Below are 13,008 nucleotides of genomic sequence, written 5' to 3' on the forward strand. Positions count from 1 at the left end.
AATGAATGAATGATCTTAATTTGGTAAAAGTCCTCCTTTGACTAATTTGTGTTGATTCTATTCCTCCTCACTCTTGATCTCATTCCCCTTCTTGATCCATTAAGTCTTGGACCTATGATATCTCAATATCCTAAGGCTAGTTGATTACAAAATCAACATGAGTATGGATGAGATTAGGTCCACCATTTTGCATATTCATTTTGTGTGTGGTTTGTTTTATGAGCATAGCCCATTATACTATGTCTCTAACATGCATTAACACCAAAATTCTATTGCCCGACCTCAAATATTTGTGATTTCTACATAAGTCCAATTATGATTGCTTAACATAGCGCTAAATTTTTGACACAAAAGGCATAACATTCTAGTAAGTGAGATTGTAAGTCTCCCCTTTTTCATGGTATTGTGTGGAAACTTGGCCTTTTTTCCTTCCTTTGGAAGATGTCTTGGTTCAAGGATCCATGCTTGTGACAAGTGGGTTGAGTATTCTCCAAAGAATGACTAAAATAAAACAAAAGCAAAAGCAATACTAACTCCTAATCAACTAACAACTAACATTTAATTTCAAGCCATTTACTTTTATGCACTTTAATTTTGAGCCTTTATTCATTTGTCATTATTCATACCATTTAATTTGTTTACTTTAATGTCATTTTCACTTTGCTCATTTGAGCCATAATTTATGATATATTGTGTTTGTATATATTTGTTTTGTTGGTGTGGTCTTTTGACCTTAATGTACATAATAAAAACAAAAACCCTAAAAGATATTTGTGTGGACTGTTGGATTTGATCTGAGACTTTGGACTTAGAATTAGGCAACACTCTCTATGCAAAGGACTCAGCCAATGCCAAACTTTCATGAAACCAAGTGCTTGTGAAGTGAACATTCATCTGATACAATATTGAAGATCCATTTGAGTTCATCTGCAACATGATCATTTTGAAGTTGTCATCTTGAACCTGTGTCTACTGCCTACCTTTGAAGTCATATGATGCATGGGAAATTTTGAAGAAGATCATGAAGTTGCTAAGCTTGGATGTGGCTATCTTTATTTGATGCCTTTCTCTTCATCTTGCTATTTGTGTATTGATATTGCTTGATTCTAAAGTCCAAGGGAAATTTGAGTTTCTATATGAAATTCTTGTATATTGGATTGCAACCCATTGGTCAGACCTTTTCAACTCTTAACTTTTAAAATTGTGCTTAGGATTAGTCTCTTCATCTCCTCCCCAATTTTTTAATTTTAAAAAATTTATCCCTCCTTTTAAAATCTTCTTTGTTTGTGATTTCTAAACTTAGACTCTTTGCAAATTAGAAACTTTGGCCTTATGCCATTGAATTTTTAAACTCTTTTCTTAATCAAACTTGTAAATGAACTTAATTATACTTGACTTAAAGTTTCAAAAGCCAAAAAGAACTAACACCCATCCAAACATAATTTATTTGGTTGAACATAATTTATTTTGAAGCATAAGCATTTACTTTTTATTAATATATTTGTTTAATAAAAATATGAGTATTTGTTCAATAAAAAATAAATTGCATCATCTAGAGTGGATATTGCAACCCAAAAATAAAATGGTGAATGGTAAAAAATTGAAAAAGAAACAACACAATGTGTTGCTTTCCTTTTAACTTCTTATCGTTCACCATTTTCTTTTTGGATTGAAATAGATGATGCAATTTCTTTTTTGCTAAACAAATAATTATGCTTTTATAAACAGATAAATTAATAAATAAAAAATGTTTATGCTTCAAAATAAATTTCCCTGATTGATTATTGATTCCTTGATCAACTTTCATTTCATTCAGCCCAACATGTCAAAAGCACAATAGAGTAATAAAATATACAACCTATAGAAAGCCATTATTAACATAAGGAATATAGAAATCTAACATATTACCTTATCATTCCATTATGCCAATTCCCTTTTAAGATCTTGAATTATTTCCTCACGAAGATCCTACGCAGAAACAATTCCCATGTATTTTGTGATCGAATGTCAGTCCATTGATGCCACCACCTTATGGCATTCAACAAGCGAACAAGGTGTTATTTAAATACAATTTCATAAAAAGTTGCACATAAACTATTCCAAAATACAAAGCTTACTACAACTATCAAAAGGACTTGAGTCTTCTCACGACTGAGGATGTGATACATCAACATCAAATATTATTGTTAGTTTATCAACACCAAATAGAATGAGTTAATGCTATTTCCCAGCTGGAAATATGGCATTGAAGATTAACATCATGGTTCAAGCAGACAATTTATGGGATAAATTGAACCTTGACATTAATCTTAAAAGCTAAAATTTCAAGATATTGATTATGCTTCTTTGTCGTTTGCCTTAACATAAAACATCGAGAAGCTATTCCTAAATCAATCTCACATACACGTCCATGTCATATAATGTTGACAACCTCCATTACAACCATTACAACATAGAATATTCAATATTTTTAATACAACAACAACAACAAAAATTAATAGAATCGTTAATAATCAAATCTCGACAGTAATAACAACAACAACAACAAAAATCAATAGAATCGTAAAAAATTAAATCTAAACAATAACAACAACAAAAAAACAACAAAAATAACAAAAATAAAAACAAAATCAATAGAATCATTAAACGGTTTGATTTGATTTTATAAAACTGTTTTGTAGTTTTTAAAATATAAGAATAATAAATTTTGTTTGGTAATCTTGTTAAGAAATATGATTGAATCTAACTCAACCCTACAAAATCGATTGTTAGAGTGAGGACTGTCTCCACTTATAAACACATGTTCAAGACATATATTATCCGACGTGGATTTTAAAAATTAAAAAACTAAAATAGATTTTAAAGGTTTGATTTTTGATAGTTTTTTAAAATAAGAAAGAAAAAGAAAACAAAGAAAAATGATAAATTTTTTATTAATGACAAATTTTTAATATTGTATAACTTTAAAATATAGTTTTAAAACGTAGAATTACCAACAATATTTTTTTTAAATTTTTTTTCCTTCAAAACTCTTCTTTAAAATTAATTTACAAAATAATTTTTTAAAGCTAAAAATTAAAACGTATTCAAAAACCTCTAAATATCAACGACAATAATAAGATTAAATTAATAGTGTCGTTATTAATCATTATTTCATACATAACAAATGATTAATAGCAAAAGAAGTTGTGGTTTTACTAATTATTTTATTAAATATTTGCATATTTTATTATTATAACTATAAAATGAAAAAAAAAAATTATGAGTAATATACATAATATTACTTAATAATTATAAATGAAAAAGTGAACTAAAATTACATTAAAGATCTATATTGAGAAGATCAATATTGATTGTTAAAGATAAGCTCATTCTACTGGCCCCGCCAAATGTAATAGCATGCGACTGCAAACTTGATTCCATTTTAAAGAGGTAATTTTGCAACCATTCAGCACAAGCTAGTAAAGAAGGTTTAAGAATCAACAAAAAAATGTAAAAACTAAATGTAAATTTTATAAAGCAATTAAAATAAATTTGATTGGTTATTAAAATAAAATAAAATAAAAACAACTTTAAATTTAATGGAGAATAAAAATTGAAAAATATGAAATTAAATATTTGATTTCTAGTTTAAAGATATTATTATATCTTTCTCTGACTAATAGTTGTCAAACCAAATATGATTTAAGAAACAATATCATCTAATTGTAAAGTTTTGATGATATAACAATATAATTTAGAATAACTGATAGTCTAATGTGTTTGTTTTTATGTGTAGAAATTTATAATCATATGTATAAAATAGAATCATGATCATCTATCCTTATAAAATATATTTGATACACATACAAAATAAAATAAATAAAACACATTAAATCTCTTTATATTTAATGTATTTCCTCTCTTTTCACTCTAAGAAAAACGTTGTATAGTATTATAAAGTTACGACGTGGAATTAATGTAGCAAAATAAGGAAGTTGCGACGTGAATTTCACGTCACATGTATTTTTTAATTATAAAATAAGATTTTAGATGGTGAAACGTTTTAAGATTTTTTTAAAAAATATTGTGTCATGTTAAATACGTTGCAACATATATTTTCAAATAAAAAAATACGTTAAAGATTTTATACGAGGGAGATTTAAATTTAAAAAGTTAAGTTGTGACGTGAAAATCACGTCGCAACATATTTTTAGAAAATTCAATATAACGTGGAAATATTTTTCGGATGATTTGGTCAGAAATCTATAACCGTTGTGTCAGATCAACATTATCGACATGGAAATCACGTTGCAAGACAACCGTTACTTTTTTCTTGCCACGTGATTTTCATGTCATTGAGTTGCGACGTGCTTTCCACAATTTCGTTCCCCACACATATAACCTTTTTCACATATTTCTTCTTCTCTTTTCACACATTTCTTCTTCCCTCTTCCACTCATTCTCAGATTTGCTCATTAATCCTTATTCTTCCAACCTCATTTTTTTCCATCTTTTCTCTCTTCCAACTTAGCAAGGCAAGAAGTTATATATTCATATTATTATTTTTCTCATATTTTCTCTCTTTCAACCTCAATGCTCATATTATTAATTTTCTCATCTTTTTTTATAATTACTTTCATAATAAATAAATTTATAAATAATTATTATTAAATTTTGTAATTAATAAATCAATAAATATTTTTTTAATAAAAAAATAATTTATGTCGTGGGAAACACGTCGCTAATTATAGATAATTTTTCAAATCATATATGAAAATCACGTCGCAAATATGATATTAGTGACGTTAAATTCACGTGGCAAAAATATAATCATGATTTGCAAACTTGACGTGCAGCAGTGGAGAAGCAGAAATGCAGTAAAATTTTGTGTCGTAAAAATCAGGTGACAAATATTGTGATGTGAATTTCACGACACAACTTTGTGATGTGATTTTCACGTGGAAAAAAATTGTCACAACTGCTACTGTCTCATAAAAAATTCCGACGCTAATGTTATTTTATGACATAATTTTTTCGCTAATGTTATTTTATGACATAATTTTTCCTTTTATGTCGTGAAAATCACATCGCTAACCTACCATTTTCTTGTAATGCTTGCGACTCTCATCTCACAATTTAACATACACTTCTATAATTTATTTTAATGACATATATTAAAGGTTAAATGATTTTAGTAGTGTCTTAAATCCGGCCTTGTTTAATTTTTTTGGTATAAACAATATGTTATGAATATTTTATTAAAAAAATGTGAACTATTTATAACATAGTAATAATTTAAAGTATATTTTTTTATAAATATTTAACTTAAAGAATTATAATTAATATATGTTTATAACTTAAAAGTTGTTTTAAAACAAAAACAGTAAAATGATTTCATCATTACATGTCAAAAATAAAAGCATAAAAAAGAAATTTAATAATCAAAAGAGACATCATCCATCATCCATGGCATCATTTGGACAATAAAAATCTAGGCATATATTCTTATTAAAATTATAGAAAATTTAAATCATTGACAGTGTTAAATCCCATGTATCGACAATTCATACCACTTACCGTTTATTGCTAAAAATCTAAATTAATCAAAATATAACCTTAAATTTTTTATATAAGATAACACTATTAACCTTACAAGACATAATATAAAATACACTTCTTTCTTTTTTAATGTTTTTCTCTACTCGATACGACACGAGTATCTATTTGGTAGTATTGTTTAATTAACTATGTTATTTGAACACTCAATTTTAAACATCATACTATACCTTTATCTCTCTTACATTAACGGACTCTAAAATATCAAACACATTTAAAGGTTCAAAGTATCATTTGAAATTGATCACGATGACAATCAGACATATTCGCTTTATAAAAAAAAAATAGAATGAATATATTCGTATAGATTTAAAATCTTGACTCATCGAACATTAAAAATAAGGATAGAATTGTTAGAAATTTCGGAAAGATTAAAGTGATCCAGACTTGAATCGTGAACGCAACACTTTTCTTATAGTATTTCAAGCACTCTCGATTGTCTTAGAGTTATGATGCAGGAATATCCAGGATAATTCAGCCTTATCGAGTTTGCGCAAGACCAGCGAAAACTCGAATACAGCGAAGAGCGTCTGGAATTATTTAGAGGATTTTCGGATTTTGTATGTTGTATTCTGAATCCGGATTTATGCTTTTATAGGCCATGTTGATATTGTTTCACAAGGTAGCGACCCTTGGTGAAGCAATGTCCTTTTTCCAATAATCATAATGGTTGGCCTGCAGCATGTTTCTCCAACAGTTGCATGGTTTCGCCTTTCCAACATCTCATGAAGAGTTACAATCTCCGAATTCAAAATTCAAAATTCAAAATTCAAAATTCATGAAGAGTTATCTCATGCATTTATTAGCATTAACTCACTTCCACCATTTGTCATTTTGGAACACACTTGTATTTAATAAATTACAACAATCCCCCACTTGTTCTAATAATGACAAATCCAATTCCAGAATATAGAAAGCAAAAAGTGTTAATACAGTTAGGTATCTTTCGATTTGAACTTAACCTTAGTAAAGACAACGCAAAGCCTAATCGGAACGTTAGGTAGCTATGCTTTGAACCATTATCCCATGTGATCAGACCGGCGTTGCTATACACACACTTTTAGAGGTTCTTCGCCTACATATCTCGCCTAGCACTATTTATGGCCATGTGCTTTTCCTGTTTTCATGAACTTTTCATGAGAGAAACTCCAACTCTCACCTTAAGACGACACCATCTTGAAGTTCATATAGGTGAAGTTCAATTCGTATCTATTTCTTGAGATACGTATCCTCCTTGATATAGAACTTCATTAAGAGTTTCTTTGAAAACTCAACCCTCAGTTTGTAATCGTCAACATTATCGCGGAATGTTGCATAACCTTCCGAATCAACGACTTGTTGTTACCCATTTGAAATTCTGGTATCAGATATAAGATGTCGAAGGTAATGTCACGACACTAATATCTGGTAATACACAATGGATAAACAAAAACAGAATGGTAAACCAAATAACACAAGCAATTGTTAACCCAGTTCGGTGCAACTCACCTACGTCTGGGGGCTATCAAGCCAGGAAGGAAATTCACTAAAATAGAATTAGTTCAAAGGCTTTTCGTACACTTCAACAAGTTACAGTCTTTCTCACCTAATCTCTACCCGTGCAATTTCTACCTAAGCACTCTTAGATATGAGAACCCACTCACTTCCCTACAATCACACACCAGTGATTTTAAACAACAATCCCTTGTGAAAAGAAAATACTTTTCAATTACACACTCTTGATTTTACTTCACAGTTTCAATCAAGAAGACACACTCTTGATCTTGCTTCACAACTTTGATCAAGAAGACACACACTCTTGCTTAACAGCTTTAGAGTGACAAATTACAACCACAAATCAGTCCAATTCAATCATCAATGGATGACTTGAATGACCTATAAGTCTTACGACTAAACAGACACAAACCCTAGCTCTCTCTCTATATTTCGCTAAGTCTTGGTTGTGTGTACAAACAGGTTTTATAAATCCCTTTTTATAGAAGCATCCAGCTGGGCTTGGATATCTTGAAAACCCTAAATCTATTTTCCAATCAAATCTTTTTATAACAGCTGTTTAGATCTCCTTGGAAAATAAGTAAATTTGGTTGTAATCCATGATTGAATGCGCCAGCTAATCATATCTTCAATCATCCAAAGATTGCCATTAATTGTGCAATCACAAAACACCAGACATTCATACTGAATGTTCTGTGTACAGGACGTCATGACATCGGGTCTGACATCCTGGAAAAATCCTGCATAATCCAATAATTCCTTTTGTAACTTCCAGCAGGTACAACCATATCAGATGTCATGACCTTGTGTATGTCATCTGAAACAATCCTGCATAAACATGTCTTTCCTTTAAGCTCCAGCAGGTACATACAATATCAGAAGACATGGTATTGTATGTGGCATTCTGAAATAATCCTGCATGCACATGTTCTTGAACTCCATCAGGTACAAAGGATATCTCATGTTAAGACATCACACATAACATCTTGTGAACACTCTTTGTTTTACCAAAATTGCTGCCAACTCTTAGAATCAACACCATTGAATCTTAGGTTAAGATGTGTTAACTTCAGATTGGGTTGCTATCATTGTCGAAACCCTTATTCAAGGAGTTTTAATCCCATACCCTTCGAGGTAGTCTTTACTAAATCTCTGGCCAGTTGTTTAGTAAATGGATCGGCCAAATTATAGCTTGTTTGTATATATGTTAGTGAAATGATCCCATCCTTTATCATTTTTCTCACGAGAGAGTGTCTAAGACCTATGTGTCTAGACTTTCCATTGTACACTTCATTGAACGCTCTAGCCAGGGTGGCTTAACTATCACAATGTATCAATACTTTTGAAACATTGTCTTTAGCTAACGGAACCTCCAATAAGAGGTCCCTCAACCATTCTGCTTCTTGTCCAGCAGACGCAAGAGCCACAAACTCTGATTCCATGGTTGAGAGAGTAACGCATGTTTGTTTCTTGCTTTTCCAAGAAATCGCACCTCCGGCTAATGTGAATATCCATCCAGTTGTAGATTTATAATCTCCAACACTTGATATCCAACTTGCGTCGGTATATCCTTCAAGTACGGCAGGAAACTTACCATAATGAAGGCCAAGATTTTTGGTCTTTAACAAATATCCGAAAATCCTAATTATGGTCTTCCAATGTTCATCATTTAGATTGCTAGTAAATCTACTCATCTTACTAACTGCAAAAGCTATGTCAGGTCTGGTGCATTGCATTAAGTACATTAGACATCCAATTGCACTTGCATATTCCAGTTGTGCCACGGTTCTCCCATTGTTCTTTTGAAGTTTTACACTAGGATCGAATGGAGTGTTTACTTCCTTAAAGTTTAGGTGTTTGAACTTTTCCAACATTTTCTCAATATAATGTGTTTGATTAAGTTCATAACCCCCACTATTTCGTTTTACTTTGATCCCTAGTATAGTGTCAACTAGTCCAAGATCTTTCATCTTGAATGTGGAAGTCAAAAATTTCTTTGTTTATGATATTCCATTCATTTCATTGCTGATAATCAACATGTCATCAACATATAGACATAGAAATATCACAACACTTCCGCGCACCTTTGTGTACAAGCATTTGTCACAAGAGTTTGGAACAAACCCATTTGAAATTATGGAGGTGTCAAATTTTTGATGCCATTGTTTTGGTGCCTGTTTTAAACCGTATAGAGACTTAACAAGTTTGCATACCTTTTGTTCATTTCCAGGACGCATGAAGCCTTCTGGTTGCTCCATGTAGATCTCCTCATCGAGATCTCCATTTAGGAATGCTGTTTTAACATCCATTTGATGAACAATAAGGTTATTCAAGGAAGCTAGTGCAAACAGGATTCTAATTATCGTAGTTTTTGCTACCGGTGCATATGTGTCAAAATAATCGACACCTTCCTTTTGTCTAAATCCTTTCGCTACTAGTCTAGCCTTGTAGGTGTTTATGTACCGTTACTATGATACTTTTTTCTAAACACCCACTTGCATCCAATGGGTCTTGATCCCTTCGGAAGATCAACTAGTTCCCAAGTATGATTTGACATAATTGAATCCATTTCATCTTGGATAGCATCTTTCCAAAAAGAAGCGTCCCTAGAAGCCACTGCTTCCTTATATGTTTTAGGATCATCTTCTACTTGAAGAATAATAGGAATTTTATGAACATCATTCTTGCTATTTCCTTCAACTAAATAAAGAGAAATGAGTTGGGAATTGATTTCATCTGGTCCTAGATCCTTAGTTTTTCGTGCCCTTTTGCTTCTCCTTGGTTCTGATTGTGTTTCAACAATTTGTGTCGAATCTTTGTCACGAGATTCTTCAATTGTGGGATTTCCAGGTCTCTTATCCTTTGTGATGATATTTTCAAAGAATTCCATATCTCTGGATTCAATAATTACATTAGACTCTAGATTTAGAAGTTTGTATGCTTTGCTATTTGGTATATATCCTATGAAGGCACATCTGATTCCTCGAGGACCCAATTTTGTCCTTTTGGGATCCATGTTCTTGTAATAAGCTACACACCCCCACACTCTGAAATAACCAATACTTGGTGGTCTTCCTTTCCATTTCTCATATGGAGAAATACCAGTTGTTTTTAAAGGAATCATGTTCATTATGTGACAAGCGGACAATAGTGTTTCACCCCATAAATTAAATGGTAATTCTGCTTTATATGTCTTAAAGGCATTAAAAGCGTCATCTTTATGCTTTAAGAGATATACATGTGTGAACCTAGAGCAATCATCGATAAATGTTATAAAATAACGGTTTCCCCCACGGGTCAACATACCATTAAATTCACACAAATCAGAGTGCACAAGATCTAGCACGTTTGTTTTTCTTTCAACACTTTTGAAAGGTTTCTTTATCATTTTTAATTTAACACATATTTCACATTTTCCGAAATCATGAATGTTGCATGATATCAAACCAGATTTAATTAGTCTATTCATAGTACTAATACCAATATGTGCCAATCTAGAGTGCCATAAGGAAATATATTCAAGCATATAAGCAGAATTAGAAATGTCATTAATAATATTGTCGGTAGTACAAAGTTTGATCATTCCTTCAGCGGAATATCCTCTTCCTACAAATATACCATTACGGGTCAATATTAATTTGCCCGATTCATATACAGATTTAATACCCGGTTTTCCCAATAAGTCCCCACTAACAAGGTTTCTATTCATATCAGGAACATGAAGCACATTAACAAGAGTGACTTTCTTTCCGGAAGTGAAGTTGAGTTCGACGGATCCTGTTCCAACGACTTTAGATCACACTTCATTTCCCATTTGCACTTCTTGTCCATCATTGACTTCGGTATAGGTTTTGAATGTTGTTTTATCATAAGATACATGCACAGTTGCACATGTGTCATACCACCATCCTTGCACTTTGCCTTTGATTGCCATAATTTCGCTTACCGTAGCGATTATGTCGTCATCGGCATGAACAACATTGACCTCATTTTTGGACTTATTGTGTCTGCAATCTCGAGCATAATGTTCGGGTTTGCCACATACATAACAACCATTTTTAGTACCTTTTGGTCCGCCAAAATTTTTGAACTTGTTGTGTTCTTTCCTTGGGCCGAGATGGTTTTTCATGCCATCATATTTTTTCATTCCTTTAGCGGCAACAACATTTGCTTTAGCAAACCCAGCAGACTCATTTTTTTCTCGATCCTTCGTTTCCTCCTCGATACGAAGGTGTTTCTGAAGTTTCTCCAAAGAAAAGTCCTCAGAACTATGCAGCAATTTCATTCCTTTCCACGAAGGTGGCAATTTTGCTATTATTGCACCGACTTGGAATGCTTCAGGAATGTCAATTTTCACGGCTTTTATTTTATTCACGAGAACCTGTAACTCGTGTACTTGTGCAAGAATCGGCTTGGAATCCAACATCTTAAAATCAAAGTATTTAGATATTAAAAACTTTTTCGTACCTTTTTCTTCGACCTTGAATTTGAATTCGAGTGCGTTCCGGATTTCCTTTGCGGATGCAGTATTGGTGTAGAGATCATAGAGACGGTCAGATAATGTGTTCAAGATGTGTCCACGACAAAGCAGTTCATCTTCTTTTCATTTCTTTCTCTCCTTTTTTACTTCATCAGTGTCATTCTTAGTTGGTTCTGGAATTGCCTCCAGATCAGGATCCAAGACATATTGAATTTTCAGGGCGGTCAGGAGAAATGTCATTTTGTCTTGCCAACGGGTATAGTTTGTTCCATCGAAACGATCTAACTGAACAAGGTCCTGATTCATCAGTTTGATGCTTGAAACAGAAGCGTCGGTGGCCATGATTTGAGATACTATATCATTGTTAGAAATTTCGGAAAGATTAAAGGGATCCAGGCTTGAATTGTGAACGCAACACTTTCCTTATAGTATTTCAAGCACTCTCGATTGTCTTAGAGTTATGATGCAGGAATACCTAGGAAAATTCAGCCTTATCGAGTTTGCGCAAGACCGACAAAAACCCGAATGCAGCAAAGAGCGTCTGGAATTATTTAGAGGATTTTCGGATTTTGTATGTTGTATTCTGAATCCATATTTATGCTTTTAAAAGGCCATGTTGATATTGTTTCGCAAGGTAGCGACCCTTGGTGAAGCAATGTCCTTTTTCCAATAATCATAATGGTTGGCCTGCAGCATGTTTCTCCAACAGTTGCATAGTTTCGCCTTTGCAACATCTCATGAAGAGTTACAATCTCCGAATTCAAAATTCAAAATTCAAAACTCAAAATTCAAAATTCAAAATTCATGAAGAGTTATCTCATGCATTTATTAGCATTAACTCACTTCCACCATTTGTCATTTTGGAACACACTTGTATTTAATAAATTACAACAATCCCCCACTTGTTCTAACAATGACAAATCCAATTCCAGAATATAAAAATCAAAAAGTGTTAATACAGTTAGGTATCTTTCGATTTGAACTTAACCTTAGTAAAGACAACGCAAAGCCTAATCGGAACGTTAGGTAGCTATGCTTTGAACCATTATCCCATGTGATCAGACCAGCGTTGCTATACACACACTTTTAGAGGTTCTTCGCCTACATATCTCGCCTAGCACTATTGATGGTCATGTGCTTTTCGTGTTTTCATGAACTTTTCATGAGAGAAACTCCAACTATCACCTTAAGACGACACCATCTTGAAGTTCATATAGGTGAAGTTCAATTCGTATCTATTTCTTGAGATACGTATCCTCATTGATATAGAACTTCATTAAGAGTTTCTTTGAAAACTCAACCCTCAGTTTGTAATCGTCAACATTATCGCGGAATGTTGCATAACCTTCCGAATCAACGACTTGTTGTTACCCATTGAATCTTAGGTTAAGATGTGTTAACTTCAGATTGGGTTGCTATCATTGTCGGAACCCTTA

Source organism: Lathyrus oleraceus, chromosome 5, assembly GCF_024323335.1.
Source record: "Lathyrus oleraceus cultivar Zhongwan6 chromosome 5, CAAS_Psat_ZW6_1.0, whole genome shotgun sequence".
Classification (NCBI taxonomy): domain Eukaryota; kingdom Viridiplantae; phylum Streptophyta; class Magnoliopsida; order Fabales; family Fabaceae; genus Lathyrus; species Lathyrus oleraceus.